The sequence below is a fragment of the Stegodyphus dumicola genome, chromosome 4, assembly GCF_044657685.1.
Source record: "Stegodyphus dumicola isolate Sdum_Otavi_A_Nest chromosome 4, ASM4465768v1".
NCBI classification, from domain to species: Eukaryota; Metazoa; Arthropoda; class Arachnida; order Araneae; family Eresidae; genus Stegodyphus; species Stegodyphus dumicola.
In genome coordinates, this window is record NC_140771.1 from 241,600,349 (window position 1) to 241,617,669 (window position 17,321).

Sequence of the window (17,321 nt, forward strand, 5' to 3'; positions counted from 1 at the left end):
GGATCCCCAGGCACCAATTCCATAGAAAACTCTAGGGATAATTACATTATTCAAAATATCTTTAAGAATGCATGATTTGTTACAAAATGTCTCACTAGAAAAAGGATCTCCTGTAAAACATTAACATATCATCCGAGAGCCGATGAATTGTTTTAAAATGATCTGCGAAGGTCAACTTGCAATCAGTCTTGACTCCCAAATATTTAATAACATCAACAAACTTTATTCTTTTTTTTTTTTTTTGATATCTAAATCGTGGAGCTCTCACTTTGATCCCAGCCCGCGGGAAAATGATTGCAAAAGTTTTTTCTAAGTTGAATTCAAAACCCTCGCCGATTCTCCAGTTTTCCAGTTTTAACATAACATTCTCAAATGATTTCTCGAGTTTTTCCAATGATGCACCATACATCAGAACAGCAAGATCATCTGCATATGCAATAAAGTTAACATCACTGGGGAATTCCAAAATAAGAAATTTGTTTAATATGATATTCCAGAGCAGGGGAGCACTGCAGGAGCCCTGCGGACAACCAATGAAAATCTCTAGTTCTCTCTCTGCAGTCTCATCCTTAAAAGCATTAAACAAGATTTTGCGATTGTTAAAATAACTCCTATAACATTGAATCAAATTCCTTGGCAATTTAAGGTTAATCATGGTTTGTAAAATAGAGTTCCAGCACACTGAATCGAATGCAGACGAAACATCCAAGGACAGCAGCGCTACGTGATGCGAACTCTTATTGCTTCTAATAAAGTCAATAGTATCATATAATGCATCATCTGTAGAACAGCCAGCTGTGAAACCATACTGTCGCCGACTGAATATCGTTCTACTATTCAGGTAAAACTTCAATCTCTCAACCAAGATTCTTTCATACACTTTTCCAAAAACACTCAAAAGTACAATTGATCTATATCTGTCATTCTGCTTTGGAATTAAAACAACTCGACCGATTTTCCAATTTCTTGGAAACACATAAAATTTAAAACAGTAATTAAAAAGCAATATAAAAATATCCAGATATGTAAAAATTAGAATCTGAACAAATATAGGATTAAAACAGTCCGGACCCAGAGCGCTTCGACGCCTTATTTGTTCAACTGCACTTCTGATCTCTGCCTCTGTAATTACAGCGTCATCCAATGGGCACTCAGAAAGTCTATCCTCATCTAATGAAATATCCTCAGGAGCTCCCAATTTGAGTGATTGCAAAAGCTTCTGTCTATTGAGTTCAATCAAATTATCAGCGTGCTGAGGATTATACAGAGCAACAGCACGTCTCACGTTTTCAGAGGCAATTCGATAAAAACCATTATAATAATAAAGATTATTAAGAAAAAATTTCTTCTTAGTTTCAAATTTTGTCTTCCGAATTAGACGTTTATAAGTTGCCAATTCTTTTTTATATGCAATTTTCCTTTCATTACGTATATTGTCAGTTAAATTCAAAATTTGCGAACTTTTCCTCAAAGCACGTATCTGGCGTCGCATACAAGTAAGTTGTGGAGTCCACCACGAAATCTGCCTACTTCCCTTTTGTTTTGTTCGTAACTTCTTTTTAACATCGATAGACAGATCCTCAAAAATTTTTCAATACAATTTTCAATTGTATCAGAGTCCTCACACTTCAATAAACTAATTTAAATTTATGCATTATCGGAGCAATTTTATAACAATACCTTGTAATCCAGTGGACATCTCTTGTTAAAACAATCTTAGGAGCACAATGAATATTTTCATCATAATTCAACTGCAAATAACGATGATCACTAAGACTCTCATCCATCAGAACTTGCAGAGCTCCAGAATTGATAAACAAACCTGGTGAGGTCATAACAAGATCAGTACATACCTCACCGATGGTAGATTTGAAAGTTGCAGGAAAACTCAAATCATTTAGTAAAATTATATTATTAGAGACGATCAAGTCAAATACCAATCGCCTTCTTGCATCAATATCTCCTGCGCCCCAGCTTGGATGTTTAGAGTTAAAATCACCGGTAACAATGAATTTATTATAATTTTTCATGACCGGGTATTTGTTTTTACCACCACAAATTTCGAAACAAGGCAAAACAAATACCGCCCACCGTGTCGTTATAACGACCAGGGAAACGAGAAGGGCCGTTGCTTGAAGTTGTGAACGACAGCGGCTGGAATTTTGCACGCCTTTTTCTCATCGAAAAGAATTCGGGCCTAAGTTTCTTGTTGTTCTTGTCTTTTGATGTTTCTGTCGTTCCACCACATTTTCACGAACAAAAGCGCCTTACCAAGTTACAACTTTATGTAGCAAATGGAACTCCTATTCAAACTTTTGGTGAACGCCTGATATCTGTTGATCTAGGATTGCACCACAACTTCCAATGGCCATTCATTATTGCTACTGTTTCAAGTCCTATTATTGGCGCAGATTTTTTTCAAAAATTTCCTTTGCTTGCCGATCTTAAAAATCGCCGTTTGATAGATTCCACAACCAACTTAACTTATCCGGGAGTAATTCTCAATAGTCAAGATTTGAGCATTAAACTGATTTCGGGTAACTCCCCATGGCATCAACAAGCCGCCAAAGAGGAAATTCAATACATGATGGAACAGGGAATTTGCCGTCCTTCAAAAAGCTCTAGGGTCAGTCCGCTCCATCTAGTTCGGAAACGAAATGGTAACTGGCGCCCGTGTGGCAATTATCACCGGTTAAATGCAGCTACAATTACTGATCGTTACCCAATCCCTCACATTCAAGGGCTGTATGCAAGTTTTCGAGTGAAAAGCTATTTTTTCAGCCATTGATCTTAAGCAGGTGTATCGCAAAGTGCCCGTTAAGCCAGCTGATATTCCAAAAACTGCGGTTATTACGCCTTTTGGACTATTTGAGTTTCCGGTTATGACTTCGGCTTATGCAATGCTTCTCAAACATTCGAACGCTTCATGAACCAGGTGCTAAACGGCCTTGAATTTTGTGTACCTTATTTTGATGGCGTCTTAATCGCCTCCTCTTCAGAGCAAGAACACCTTTCACGTTTGAGAACAGTTTTTGAACGTTTTCAAAGGTACGGTTCAGTCCTAATCCTTCCAAATGCGTTTTTGGCCAGTCAAGAGTATCCTTTCTTGGTCATGAAATTTCCTCTGATGGCGTTCGACCCCTTCCAGATAGAGTCACCGCTATCCGCGATATGCCCGAACCATCTACAGTGAGGAACTTACGACTTAAGAAGATTTCTTGCTATGCTCAATTTTTATCGACGTTTCTTACCTCATGCAGCAACCATACAAGCACCTCTAAATTCCTTTTTGGTTGGAATCAAGAAAAACGATAAACGTGTTATAACCTGGACCGCAGAATCTCGCGAAGCCTTCCAAAAATGCAAAAATGATTTAATTTCGGCAACAAATTTGCAGTATCCTTCCGCATCTAAACCATTATCACTCTACGTTTATAAGGTGAGGGACTCCCGCTTTCCTAGCATGCTTTCGTGGTGTAGTGGTTCTACACGCTGGGCCGGCACTCCAGAGGTCCGCGGTTCGATTCCCGGCGAAGGCGATTGCTATTTTTTCAATCTCTCTTGCTTCCAAATGTCCTAATGTCTCTACAGTGGCGCCTAAAATAAAAGGGGTGTTGAATGAGGATTCTCCACACCCAGGATCTGGCGATTGCGTCCCCTAAAAACTCCAGTCGCCCTTTAAAAAAGGGAGTTTATAAGGTATTTATCCCGCTTTCCTAGCGTGCCTTCGTGGTGTAGTGGTTCTGCACGCTGGGCCAGTACTCCAGAGGTCCGCGTTTCGATTCCCGGCGAAGGCGTTGCATATTTTTCATCTCTTCTGCTTCCAAAAAATAACCTAATATCTCTACACGTTGACAAATCAACGACAGGTATAGGAGCAGTTTTAAAACAAAAAGGTCAAGAATTATACCACTTATTTTTCTAAAAACCACAGTTTTTTAGAAAAATATAAACATATTTTTCTAAAAAACTCTCACTAGCACAAACCAGATACAGCACTTACGATCGCGAATTATTAGGAATTTATGAAGCTGTCAAATATTATCGGCATATGCTATAGGGACGCGTTTTCATGATCTTCACAGATCACAAACCCTTAATCTATACTTTTCAGCAGCGTTCGGATAAAGCTTCTCCTCGTCAAATGAGACACCTAGACTTTATAGGGCAATTTTCAACAGATAAATCCGTTATATTGCGGGTTCGCAGAATATTGTAGCAGACTTGTCTCGTATTGAAGAACTAGCCGTTCCTTCGCCAATAAACTTTGCTGCCCTTGCGGATGAACAACACCGGGATTCAGAACTGCAAACCCTCTTGAAAAGCAAATCTTTCGCCAATCTCAACTTGCAGCCTATGCAGCTGTCACCTGGAAAATCACTTTATTGTGATGTTCAGGATTCAAGATTTCGACCTTATGTTCCCTCCGTGTTTCGTCATGCCCTTTTTAGTCAGTTACATCGTCTGTCACATCCTGGCATCAAGGCTTCAAGGAAACTGATATAGCAACGTTTCGTATGGAATAGCATGCAAAAAGACATAGCCAACTGGACACCATCATGCTTGGAGTGCCAAAGATCTAAAATTGTCAGACACACCACCAGCCAACTTAAAAATTTTAATTTGTCCTCATCTCGCTTCAATCACATGCACCTCGACCTGGTCGAGCTCTTATATTTATTAATAATAATATAATACATGAATAAAATTAATTATTATGTATACATTTTTCTTACCTTGAAAATTTAGAAGCAAATTTATCATTTACTTCATCAAAGTCGATCCTTTCAAATTTTTCTCTTTCCACACTTAAAAATGCTAGATGACTTAGGGGATGTTGTCCCACCGTTGATTGTAAATATGTGAAAATTTATTTTAATTTGCTGAACGAACGTTCATAGTAAGTAGTATTTAAAGTGCGACTCTTAGGTTTGGAAAAACATATTCTCTATAGATCTGCAGTTGAGTTTTAGGTTCTGTTTCTTTTCTACTGCGGAGTAACGTCATGCAGTCACATTCACTGCTCAAAACAATTAGGGTGTATTGTCGGTTCGGTATGAAATAACCATATAATCGATAGCATTTTTGAACAAAAGAAAATAGAAGAGATTATACAGGAAAATTATAACGTTTGCAAAGTTGGGAATATGCAAATTTAGTCTGTGACGTCGAAAACTATGCGTTTTAGATAAGGAGTAAGGAACGACCTGCAGTATCCCTTTTGTAATAGAAGATTAAAAACAATTCACATGCGTTGAATGCTTCGTAGCAGTGAATATAGGACGTCTCAGCAAGATGACTTAGTTGAATCAGTAGCCAGGAAGGCCATCAGCCGTTTACAGGAGAGTCAAACGCAATCCATTGTAGCGGAATCTCAAAAAATGTCATTTCCAGATTATGGAATCGGATTTTGGAAACTGGATATATTTGAGAAATTCGGGACAAGGTCCTGTTATCGTTTTAAAATAAAAAGCGGGAAATATACGTGCATTTCGTTTAAATATATATCTCTACTTTGGAGAAATAAAGTGGTCAGAAAGAACATTTTGGCTGATGTACTGCAAGCATTTTATTACACAAATCAAGAAAATAAATAATTAATTATATTACAATAGTTATTAATTTTAAATATATTTTCCAGAAATCGATCAAAATAAAAACTGAAATTTTCCGGAAAATCTTGTTTGGAGACCATTTGGCGCCCCTGTACGAGCGGCGCTCGGGGCATCATGCACCCCCTTGCCCCCCTCTCGCTACGCCACTGCCTTTTAGTGAGTTGAGATGAGAATTTTTTAACTGCTTGATTAATAATGTTGGGTGAAAAGCCCCTGTCAATAGCTATTGCTTTTAAATTATTTAGTTCTTCATCAAGGGCTAGTCTGGAGGAGCAAACTTGAAGAGTACGGAAAACATAGGTATAAAATAAAGCTAACTTTTGTTTAGTCGGATGACATGATTTAAAGTGTGGTGGAAGGCAAACCGATGAAGGTTTACGTTAAACCGTAGTACTGAAGTTGGATGTGTTACGTGTGACGAGAATGTCGAGAAACGGAAGAGAATTGCAAGTCTTAAGTTCAAAAGTGAACTGAATACCAGGATCAATAGAATTCACTGTTGAAAGAACTTTAAATCGTCTTTATTACCTTCAAACAGAGTAAAAGTATCGTCTACGTAGCGGAACCATGCCGGGAAGTTTAAAGTTTCAAACAATTTTGATTCATAATAATGCATGTAGATATCAGCCAGGATGGGACCGAGGGGTCTTCCCATGGCTAATCCCTCAGTTTGCTTGTAATATTTATTTTGGAAAGCAAAATGTGTTTGTTTCAAACAGAGATGAGAGAGAGAAATTAGCTCATCAATTTCGATGCAAGAGAAATGAAATTCGCGAAGAATTTTCAATATTTAACCTACTTCTGTTTTTGCTTAAAATAAATTTCATTTGTGAAAATATTTGCTCACATTTATAAGTGGACCCGAATGTGGACAAAATAGCAAAGGCAATTTTTTTTTTAATGATGAAAACCTCGTAGGAAGTGTTGCCCAACATGTTGATATCATGAGAGAATAATTATCTTCTGTATTTTCGAAATCGTTCCGCAATTTCTTGAATTTATCCGTCCATAATGTTGAAATTTTAAAATCAATCATTTCTAAACTAAAATTGTCAATTCTTAGATATTCAAAATACTTCAAATTTATAATATTTTCTTCTATTTCATCGGGCTTTATTATAAATGTAAACATTTCTCCATGTTTCTTAAGACTTTGAAACCGACTTTCATATTCACTTTTAATGACCGAAATCCAAGTTTCGAACATATTTAGATTGCGTTCATCGATATTTTCTTTTTCATGTTCCCTTTTTAACAAGGGAAGGAAATGAAATTTTTCAGTTTTTATGTCAGTTTCAAATAATATCAATTTTGAAGTAAAACTCTTCCATTCCTCATACATTTTCAAAATTGTGTGGTTATTTCCTTGGAGTAGTACGTTGAAATCATTATAATGATTCATTATGTCTGTTAAACAAAAAGTCTTAAAAAAAACAAAACTTAACAAAAGTCTTAAAAACCATTGTTTATCATTGAGTTCGAGATCATTTTCACCGATTTCGTGAAGAAATATTTGTATATCATCAAAACACTCTACAAATCTATTAAGAACTTTGCCCCGACTTAACAAACGCATTTCAGAATGTAATAACAAATCTCCATATTTCGATTCAATTTCCTCCAAAAAAGCTTTAAAGCGCCTGTGTATTAATGCTGATCGCGCTATTATCATGTTTACGATCTTAACAATTTTTTCCATTACATCCTTAAGTTGTTGTGTAGATGCCTTTGCAAATAAATTTTCTTCATGTATGATTCAATGAAACGATAAAAGTGAATGGCCAAGTTCATTTTCCATTAGTTTTACAAATCCAACAGTTTTTCCTCTTATACTTGGAGCACCGTCAGTTGTTATGGAAAACAATTTACTTTTTAAATCCAATACTTGCCCATTTTTGAAATTTGTAAACTCTTGTACTTGACGAAAAATATCAGTGCCTTTGGTGGTGTCATTCACTGAAGCAAGAACGCATAGTTCTTCATTGACATTCGAGCTATTTATTGATGCAAATGTAATAATTATTGCAAGCCTACCAATACTATTTATGTCGGTACTTTCGTCAACTGCAATGCTAATTATGTCACAAGATAACAAATCATTTTTGACCTGTTCATCAATATTCTTGGCCATACCTTCAACGCGACGTTTACTCTAGAGAAGTAAGGAATAATTTAGTGATGGCAAAATGTTTGGAATTCAGGGAGGCGCCGGACAACAGACTTTAGGACCCGCAAAGATTGCACCAGAATGTCTATCACTGGCCTTGGCTTGTGCCTAAATTTTTGAATCTTAGAAATGTCATTTCTAGAGAGATTTTGAGTATCAGTATTAAGACAGTGATTCTATAGTTGATAATCTCTCTTTCAAAACAGCTATTTATTTAATAGATTCTAACACAAGTAAAAACCATCTGCTTAAGGAATGTCTTAAGAAAGAAAGAAGCTGTTTTCTTCTTACGAAGAGACTTCTACAATAAACATTCTCAATAAATTCATCGCAAAAGGCAGGGGCGTAGCTAGAGTGTCCAACGCCCAGGAACAATTGAAGAATTCGCGCCTCTTTCTGTGTGCCAAAAATGGAAAATATTTCATTAAAAAATTTCGTAGCATCAATTTGGCGCCCCTTGGATGCTGCGCCCGGGAACAGATGTCCCCCCTTCTCCTCCCTAGCTACGCCACTGGCAAAAGGCTTGATAAGATAAAATCACGAGGTCACAGGTTCGAATCCCTGCCAGGGCATTGCTCATTTTTCACATCTCTTGCTTCTACAAATTCTACAGTGGCACCCGAAGTAAAAGGTATTCGACCACCAGGATTTGTCAATTGGGTCCCTAATCTCCAGTCGCCCTTTAAAAGAATGAATATACATGATATAATCTCCCTTCTTCAAGCATGTCTTTGTGATGTAACGGTACCACACTCGGCGCGTATTCGACAGGTCCACTTTCGAGTTGCGACGAGAGCATTGCTCATTTTTCGTCTATACCTTCCCCCCCAAAAAAAACAATGAGTCTACAGTGGCATCCGAAATAAAAGGTACTGGGGATAATTTGTCACCACCAAGATTTGACATTTGGATCCCTAATCCCCAATCCTCCTTTAAATGAGGACAGTATGTAAGGTATTTTCTGCCTCTTTCCAGCAAGCCTTGTTGATGTAACGGTAGCAAACTCAGCGCGCATTCGAGGAGTGCAGTTTCAAATTCCGGCGACGGCAATGCACATTTTTTATGTCTCCTGTTTCAAAATAACCGAATAACTCTACAAATTCATTACTTTATTACTAAAGGAATAAAATGCTGCAGAATGATAATGTATGTCAATACATTGGTAATTGATAGTGTCAGTATGTTGGTTAATTTAATGTCGTTAAATGTTATTTTTTAGCGAGTAACGGAGAGTATTAATTTTACGAGAAATTAAAATCACCTGCCCATGTTTCTTTTAACATTATTGTCACCTTAATCCAGTGTACAGGCTCTAGAATATCTTGTATGGCTATCTATAATAAAATAAAGAATTAAAAAATAATTTTAAAATATCTCACAGTATCACAACCACACTGACTACAATAGGTAACACAATTAATTCCTTCATGAAACTTTTTAAATAGTTTATAAAACCTAGCTTCATTTGGCTAAAATGTTTTACAAAACATAGTAGAACTTCTATTAAATGAAGTATCTGTTAACTAAACTGGCAACCAATTTGAAGGAAAAACTGGGAAAACATAACAACATTAGAAAGAAGAAAGTAATAACGAGTAGTGGTTAAAAATCGGTTAACAATAAAGATAAGGTACATTAAAAAGTCAGAAACAAGTCTCTTACAAATGCATGCAAGAGAACAGGCAGAATTTGACAATTCACATAAATTTTGATGAAGTTCCTGTATTCGTTTTCTCATGAATATTTTTTTTTCTCAAAACAAAATCTTGCATGGATCATTCATTAAAAACATTTTATCTAGTGATAAAAGTGTTAGAATAATAAGAGCTGTACACTTAATTTTAAATCTTCAAATACATAGTTTAAGAGAACTTTGCACGATTTAAAATTCGCTTTGTACAGGGAAAAAAAAAAAAAAAAAAGATAGAGAGTTAGTTGCATGTTGATTTCAAAGGCCAAACAGCAAAATTAGCTATGTTTATTTTGGCTATCTACATGTTTAACAAGCAGCTACTATGAGAACATCCTTTACGAAAGCATCTTTTTGATGCTTTTTTGTACTAAATAACCAACATAATGAAATGTTGATGCATCCTTACTCTTCTACTTACATTTCTAAAAAATATGTAGAAATTATGAAATAGCTATTTAGGAAATAATGAAGCATTTACGACCTTCAAAGGAAACAAAATTCACAAAAAGAGCTCAGTATTCATTTGTTTTGTTATGCAATTCTTTCAATGCAAGTTGTTCAAACATTTCATTTCTTGACTAAATTTTAAAGATATTTTTTTGAATAATAAAGACAATTTTTTGTTCAGTTATAAAGTTCCATTTATTGAATTCTCACTAAACTGTCAAACAAAATCTTTTAGTTCTGAACAATCTGTCATTTTCTTCACTATTAGCAGCCATATTTTTCAGAGTTTAAATCATACCACAGATTTCAGACATGTTGTCACAATGAAATTGTTATTTCATAAACTCTCCATTGGAAAATTTTGCCTTTTGCTTTCAATATCCAAAAATCTTAAATTTTGTGGCTGTCGTCATCATCATCACCATAAAATATGGTAGATGGCCATAAATTAACTCAAGTATTAATATATATATATATATATATGTATATATATGCAGACATATCCTCCCATGAATTTGCAATGTTCCCCATAACAGATTTTATGTTAAAGTATTTCAAAAATTTCTGAATCTGTCTTGCCACTCTTCAGAAAATTTAGCACAAAGGCTATTTTACATCTGCATTTTAGTGCATGCAGCGCTCTGATATCCATTCGTTGAATCATGAAGGTACAATGTGAAAGAAAGAACAGGACAACGACATCATCTTTTGATAAAATTTTAAGTGAAGTATGAACTCAACAGTTGTCTGTACTCAAGACAATTTTTGCATCATCCAGTAAACCAATTTCAAATGTTGCTGATCTTCATGTATGAAATGTTTCCAAACCACTCATTCATTAATGCTTGTGTAAGTTCTTTTGTTTTAATAAGATGACTGGGAAAGTCTTTAGTCCTTTAAATGCCCAAAGTTGTGTAGTTTTTTTCAGATTATGAAAAGTTTATTCTTGCATCATTTGTACAAGCCAAGCTCATTAACTTCTCTTTGGAACCTTTGCCACCCTTTGGGGATCTTTCTGCAGAGATTTCCGAAATATTTCAGAGCCCATGCTGCCAGTTTTCTCAATGTTATAAATTTATTCTGGAAATAACTTTTCACCATTTCATAATGAGTTAGATGAACTCATCAGGAATTTTAGGAGCTTCAGTATCAGTTAAAGCTTTTTTTACCTAAAATTTTTTTAACTGCCTTACTATGGTGATTTCTAAATTTAGTCAACCAACCTGTCAAATATGTACACCGCTCAGGGAAAAAAAAAAAAAAAAAAAAAAAAGAGGGGGGGGGGGACAGTTCTATATCTCCCGTTCTACTGGGCCGATTCACGAAATTCAAATTGCGTTCCTCATGTCTCGAAAGCGCGACTCAGGATATATATTCGATTTATATATAGCACTATTCTAACATAGGTATTTTGACATAAAATCGAACTTTTTCTGAAATAACGTACCAATTTTTTTTACATATTTCGATTCTACGACTCAAATTATGCCTAAATATTATGTTATATTAAATTTCGTAAAATTTGGTGCGAAATTTACGGAGAAATTCAACAATTTATGTTGGCGCTTTTTATTCAGTTTGTGCCAAAATTAGTTTACTTGGCGAACTTCTTAATATGTGGCAACCTATTTTCATTTCCATTTTTACATAGTGCGTGAGAGGAAAAAAAGATTCAATCGTTCCTTCTTTCAAATAATGTTCTTTATCTTATATTTTTAATTATAATTGTTATTATAATTTTAAGCAATTTTTTCTTTTTCGAATTTATTTTAATTGTTTACGTTGCATAGTTTCTTTCGAATAACTGTTTTAAAAATTTCTATTTACTCATTCTAACTGCGTAGTTTAAATCAAAGGCGCATCGTTTATTTTATTTTCAAATAGTTTTCTTTATACTATATTTTTAGTCATAGTTACTATTTTAGGTAATTTATTTGAATTGCGTTTCTTTCGGAAGAATTCTTTGTAACCCAGACTACGATGCATTTGAAAACTGCATACTATATTAAAGGAGAAAATACAAATTTTCCAGAATTTGATTTTATTTATTTGAATTGCGTTTCTTTCGGAAGAATACTTTGTAATCTACACTACGATTCATTTGAAAACCGCATATATTAAAAGAGAAAATACAGTAAAGCACATTTAACACGCCTTTCAATGTTCCGTTCAGAAAAGATATACTACGTAAATAAGACAGATGTATAACCGATATTTTAACTTAGGATGACTTGTATGCACTGCTTTAAACAGTTTTATCATTGTGCCCATTGCTTTACACAATTTTATCCTACATTTGGTTTCTTAAAATGTTATTCATATTTTATTCAAATATTTTATTTTTGAAACCGTAAGAATCTAATATCATAAGATTAAAAAGTTTTAAATTAAAAAAAGTACAAATACTAAATTTTACGGAAAAATTTATTTTTTCTTCTCTTTTTCTTCATGCATTCTGCTTCATTCTTGCTCTTTTTCTTTAGGCATTCAGTAAGTATATTAAAAAGCATCCAACTTTTCGAAACATCTTGGTATTTCTGACTATCATTTTAAATAAAGTTATCGCCTTTCATTTCATAAAGGCCCACAAACGACCACAAACGAGTGGTAAAGTCGCTGAACACTGGTAGTTGACTCCGGGGTTCGAATCCCGGTAAACGGGCTGGTTGCATGGGCATTTTCGTGGATTTTCTCAAACGTGTGTAACGTGTATGCCAGCTGATTTTCCTTAGAAATTTCTTACGAAGGCATCCTTCCTTTTAGGCAGATAGCCCTGCTTTGCCATAACTTAATAATCCAATTCAATTCATTTCATCAGAGCCTTTATCAGTCTTCAGAGGCTAAACATTTTGAAGGTATGAGATAAAAGGAAAGACTGGTTTCATTAAGGTGTATTGAATTATGGCAAAGCACACTAGGGCTATCTGCCTAAGGGGGGATGCCTTCGTGGAGGACTTTCTAAGGGAAACTGGCTCGTATACACGTTACACATGGGGAAAAACACGAAAACGTCCATGCAGCCAGGCCGTTCGCGCGATTCGAACCTCGGACCGAACTACCAGTGTCCAGCAACTTTACCGCTCGGCCACTGTTTCATCAGGAGGAAAAAAAAAAAGTCTTTAGGTGACATCCACATACATCACTGGATAAACTCCTGAATCTTGACATCCACATACATCACTGGATAAACTCCTGAATCTTCAAATAATTCGATTGAGAAATCATGGGATTCTCCGTTTATGATATGATATGATGTTCTATAACGTAATTTAAATTTATATAACCATATAGTCTAAAACCAGTCGCTCTTCACTTTAATCTGCAATATTATCGTTTTTGTCTTTTCTGTTAACACAGGCTCAATTGATGGTATTTGCTGGTGTACAAGTCCAAGTGTTTTCTCTTTGAACACCTAAATTCTTTGAAGTATCCTGAAAGTATCTTCAAAAGCGTCCAACTTTTTGAAACATCTTGGTATGTCTGACAGCCAAATTTCCCTGCAAATTTTTGCTTACTTTTCTCCCTAATTTTCTTCTTTCCTTCTACAGTTATTTTCAGTGCTCACACAAGAAAATTAAGATTTTTCGATTGCTAGACTTCCATAAATTTTGCATTCTTGTCAATTTTTTTTTAAAATATCAGTTACATGAATTGCGTTTTAGCTGAAAACAGCTTTTCATTTTCTAGTCATTTTAACTAGAAATAACGTTTAAAACGAAGTCCAAAGGATAAATATTTTAATTAAAAGATTTTTTGCTAAATGACAAAGAAATAAAACAGTCCAGCAGTGTTTATTCTGTACCACCGAGTGACACGTGTCTTATATCGGCTGAAAGAATTTAAATCCTATTAAAGATCATGTTTTTTACACAATCTATAACGCGAGAGAAAAATTAGTTTCTGAAAACATTCTTTCTAAGAGGATTAATACAAAAATTTATATTTAAATATATATTTTTAAAGCTGGGATCTGAACCAAACTGTCAAACTTTTAAAGTTTAATTTACATGGTAGTTATAATTAAAGTTCGACTTTGAAATGGTCATAAAAGGAAAACTACCAGACCAAATGTTATCACACTTGGGAATCATGTAAAGGTGTGGTGTGGTGTATTTAATTATGGCAAAGCACACTAGGGCTATCTGCCTAAGGAGAGGGATGCCTTCGTGGAGGACTTTCTAAGGGAAACTGGCTCGTTTACACGTTACACATGGGGAAAACCATGAAAACACCCATGCAGCCAGCCCGTTCGCGGGATTTGAACCTCGGACCGAACTACCAGTGTTCAGTGACTTTACCGCTCGGCCGCTGGTGGGCTCAAATCGTGTAAAGGAGGTTATGGGAATTTATTTTCCGCGGGGGGAAAAAAAAAAAAAAGTTCAAAATCTCACCACCAAGGAAAAATGGCGCTGTATGCAATATTGTTAAATGAAATAAGACATGAAAACATCGGTTTAAAATGTGTTTAATCGTTTCCGAAACGTGTTACAAAGCATGTTCAATGTAGCGTCCAGCATTTTCCGAAAGCAAGTTAAATCTTGTTACTGCATTCTCAACAGCAGCTCTTAGTATATCAGGAGAAATGTTACGGATATGTTAGTGTATTACATTTTTCATTTCTGCCAAATTATTTAGATTATCACCATAAACAGTGCTTTTGAGATAACCCCATAGCCAAAAGTCACAGAGGTTGAGGTCTGGTGGGAAGAGGGAAGTGTTGGCCTATAAGACTCTCATTCGTGAAATGTTGCCTAAGTAACAGTGCGACACACGTGAGATGGGGCCCGGCCCTGCATAAAAATCGTAGTACCTAAAATGCCACGTTACTGCAGTTCATGTATCACGAAACATTTTAACATTGACTCTAAGTGAGCTGCAATCACAGTGATCCAGCTGTCGACTGCTCTTCAGAGAAAAATGGTTCAGTTATAAAACTAGCTGTCATTCAACACTAAACGGTGTGAAATGACTGCTATGCAATCGAATGCAATGGAACTAGATAGATAACATGAGGGATTTCTTTGGCCCAAATCGATTAAAAGCGTTTTGAATCAGTATCTTCATGTTTTAGGCCCGAATTCAGCTTCAAAAATTACAAATTAGCGATCTGTAAGAAAAGGATTTCCAGATTGTGCGCATTTGTGAGAGTGATTTGCGATCTCACATTTTCTAACCGCTAATTCGTGGTTTTCACGGACGAATTTCTCACTTACACGGATGGCGCACTCGATGTTTATCGAATTTAACGCCTTTAAATGGTATATTGCTTACTTCAAAGTTTCTTAAGGTTATACAACATATTAAACCCGTGTAACAAAAGGTTAAGTTAGATTCCGACCCATATTTCGTTTAAAATTATTGCATACAGCGCCATTTCCCCCCTGGTGGTGAGGTTTCGAACTTCCGTTTTTGCACGGAAAATAAATTCCCATGACCTCCTTTACACGGTTACCAAGTTTGATAACATTTGATGCAGTAGTTTTCCTTTCATGACCGTTTCAAAGTGGAACTTTAATTATAACCACCCTGTATATTATTAAATTTTAATTGAAGCTATGCGTTATATGTATACCATGCGAAAGATTTTCGTTTTTATGGAAAAATAAAGAATCGAAGCAAATATACTTAGGATAATGGACCAAAACTGAAAAAATTTCCCCTCCCTCCGAAAATAAAATATTGAAACTTTGACCTTGAATTTATTGGATTATCGAAATATTCAATTTGACTTATCTTCTAAGTCCGAGTTCCGACAACAATTCCGAATTACTGAAGCTGAATTAAAAGGTTTAGTATATATTCACTATATGTTAATAAATCAGAGTGTAACAAAATACATTATAAAATTTACGCTGATCCAACTTTTTGTCTGAATGAACAACATATAATGGAAGAGAAGGCTTACAGAGATCTGTTTTTGACATGCCTTTAAAAGGAGATGTCATACTCCTTTTGTCTCTTCAATGTCAAAAAACTTTCCTTTGAGAGGCAACTTCAGTTTTTGGGAAAGTAAAAAAATCACAAGAAGACAAATTTAAAGAACACGCAGGACAACTGAGTACACATACTTATTTTCGGAATACAAGCGGTCTCCTATTGGTTATTGAATAATGAAAAGATGCATTGCCATGCAATACAAAACATTTGGAATACATTTTCTGACTGAATAATGAAAGATTAAAAGTCATCTGCTTAATTCACAGCCATTTACAAGTCAACTACTCAGGCAATTGCAGAATTGTTTTGATTTTGAGCTTGTCAGACAAACCTAATATCACTGGATTTAAACACTTCTTTAATTTTCCCGAGAACATTCTTTCTTTAGCTCATATTCCAAGAATATTAAGTGAACACAATTATTGCAAAAGAAAGTGAATATTCATTTGCACTATGGCTTGGTAATTTACTAACGAGTTAAAAAAATTAAATTCTGCTTTTTGTGTCTAAGAATATAACAATATCTTAAACATTTACAAATAAAATATTAAATTGGAAATTTAATTGGAGCCTCACCAGTTGCCTATCATTTGAGGATTGTTAAACACCAATTGTTTGTTGGGAAGTCTAACTCATGCTGCATGGTTGGGTTTCATAGTTTTCAAGGTTCTCTATGAAAGCATCTGAACCATATATCTCCTATGTTCTTTCTATGCTCAAATAACCAACTAACGTAGTTTAAGCGCGATTTCCAAGTGAAGTTACTAGCAAAAAACAAATACTCATTAAAAATCATGTAGCTAGCCAATCGAGAGTAACATGAAAGATACGGTGCCAATAATTGAATTGCTGTTACGGTACACTGTTTCTAAGTAAGAATTGAAGTGCAAATAAATAATATTGTGTGCAATCTTGATTAATATAAAATTAGAAATATTTGCATTCAGACAGAACATTTTTCGAAATATTTGCAATTACTTTATAAGAAGGATTTATTAAACCGTAATAATTACTTATTATATTACGGATGATTAGAATTCAGTTCTTGACAATTACATTCTAAATTAGAATTTTAAGGATATAATGAAAATATGCTATGCATAAAAATACATTTTAGGATAAAAAATGAGTTGATTTTTTATGTTTAAAAACTTAAATTCATTTAATAAACATCGTACCCCCGTTGTTAATTGAATCCAGAATTTAGGTGTCGTTTGTAAAGTCATTAGGTTAATTGGAAGCAAAAAAGATGAAAAATATGCAACCGCCTTCGCCGGGAATCGAACCACGGACCTCTGGAATACCAGCTCAGCGTGCTACCGTTACACCACAAAGGCACGCTAGGGAAGTGGCAGAAATATCTTATACGTTTATATAATTATTCTTACTTGTCCACAGAAACTGCTGACTTATCCATCCATTAAGTAGCTGCAGATCATTTCTACATAACCACTGAACTTCC

General features: G+C 35.0%; 1 non-coding gene across 1 annotated transcript; it reads left to right on the plus strand.

The window, feature by feature from the left end:
* The first annotated feature begins 3,465 nt into the window (after positions 1-3,465).
* Positions 3,466-3,539, plus strand: TRNAA-GGC (transfer RNA alanine (anticodon GGC)). The gene has a single exon. It is a non-coding gene; the product is annotated as a tRNA-Ala (tRNA).
* The last annotated feature ends 13,782 nt before the right edge of the window (positions 3,540-17,321 follow it).